Source organism: Charadrius vociferus, unplaced genomic scaffold (assembly GCF_000708025.1).
Source record: "Charadrius vociferus isolate BGI_N301 unplaced genomic scaffold, ASM70802v2 scaffold259, whole genome shotgun sequence".
NCBI classification, from domain to species: Eukaryota; Metazoa; Chordata; class Aves; order Charadriiformes; family Charadriidae; genus Charadrius; species Charadrius vociferus.
The window spans coordinates 3,776,862-3,778,706 of record NW_009661368.1 but is presented as its reverse complement, the minus strand read 5'-3'; positions in this window follow the sequence as shown (position 1 = coordinate 3,778,706).

Here is a 1,845-nt window from a genome sequence, read left to right as displayed (position 1 = left end):
AGAAGGGGCTGGCTGCATGAGCGCTCCTGCTGCAGCAGCACTGTGTGCCAGTGGCTTGGGTGCTGAGTCCCTGAGTGCAGCCGGCTGCTGCGATCACCGTCGTGCCAGAGACCAAGGGGTTGGGTGGTTTTTTCTTTTTTCCCCCATTGCTCCTTTTTAAAGCAATCCTGCATAGCTCCGCAGTTGCTGGGTGGGAAGTGGAGCCAGGGAGGATGTAGGGGGCTCCTATGGGCAGTGTCCCCTCCCTGATGTCCTCTCTCTGTAGTCTCGCCGGGGCGCCTGGCGCTGTCTGTGACCAGCCACGGGGCCAGCTCTGTCGGTGGGTGTGTGCTTCCTCTTGGGGGAAGGCCCATGTTTCTGATGGTTCCAGGGCAAAGCAGCCTGACCTCTGGGAGCCTCAGGGGCTAGTGTGGACCCTCCTGATGCTGGCTCGATTGATGGAAAGTTTCTTAAAGCTTCCCTGTTACCCTGCAGAGATACCCTATGTCCTCTGTCTCAAAGGACTGTACCAGTGGGAGCTTTGCTGAGATGGGTAACCTGCTATTTTTGAAAACGCCGCATGCCCCGGAGCAGGGGTGAGTGGAGAATTTCCAAGCCAGGCAAAGCACAGCTCCTCTCTGATAATGCTCTGCCATTGCGGTCTCCGTGACTGAAATGATTTCATGGCCAAAGAAAACAAAGAAATCTCGGCAAGAGGCTTAAGAGAATCCAAAAATGGATGCAGCACGCATTGGATGTGTGTCCAAATACCTTAGCAGGGGGAGCGCCAGGTTAAAGGCCTTTGGGGAACGGACTGAGAAGACAACACATGCTTGTGCCTGGAGAATAAAGAGATAAGACTCAAGTGGGATACAAAGCTGATTTTTAACAGGCTGGTTGATCAACTGCACTGACAGGCTGTCCCAGGCAGTGGAAGTGTTCTCAGCTCCATGCTTTCCAGCCTGGATACGGCTCTTGGAAGGAGCTACAGCCAGACAAGCTGCTGCTCAGGGCAGGGCGAGAGTCCACTGATCGAGTGACTCTGGTTAGGGTCCTGCTCTTGCTGTCCCTCCTTGGCCGTGCTGGTCTGCCCCATCACCAGCGGTGGTTTGTTCAGTGTGCTGACCTGCCTCATGGGTTTGCTCTGCTCCCGCAATAGCTTCTCCATGAGCTAATGGCTTCGGTCAGCGTCCCAGAATAGGTGGTGGCTTGTGCTGAGCATGGTGCCCAGGGCCGTGCCCTTCCAGCCTCCCTGCAACCCGAGCCCCCGGATTTCCACAGTTAGTGATTTTGTCGTCTGTGCTGTTTGTTCCTCCTTGTTTCCTTTTTTCTTTTTAAAGAAAACATTGCTGGTGATGTTTGTGTAGCTGCAGGGCATTAATCCACATCAACCAGGCTCATATTTATATCCCACCTGGGAAGGGCAGTTGCATCAGCACATTTTGTAAAACGTTGAGCAAAACAGCCCTTGCTGCAGGAAATGGGTTTTTCTTCACACCAGATTGCTTCACCACTCAGCTCCTTCCCAGCAACAGCGGCTCCTGAAGCAGGCGCCTGGGGCTCTCCCGGGGGATTGCTCTGTGCTGGGATGGCAGCGAGCCGGGATAGCTTCCCGATGGGCACCGCTCTGGCCCCTCTGCCATGTTCCCAGGGCTTGCCAGGCCACTGGCGATTCTGCGGGAAACAGTCTCCCTCTGGTGCCGGCTGTTCCTGCGGGGATCTCCACTTCGCAGGGCGCTGGTGCGGGTGGGAGTGTCATAGGCTAATGCTCTCTCTTCTGTGGCCACCAAGGCTGCGGCTGACCCCGTGGCCTCAGCCGTAATGCCACCCTTGGGCTCAGGCAGGGCACTCCCGAGACAGGCAGGA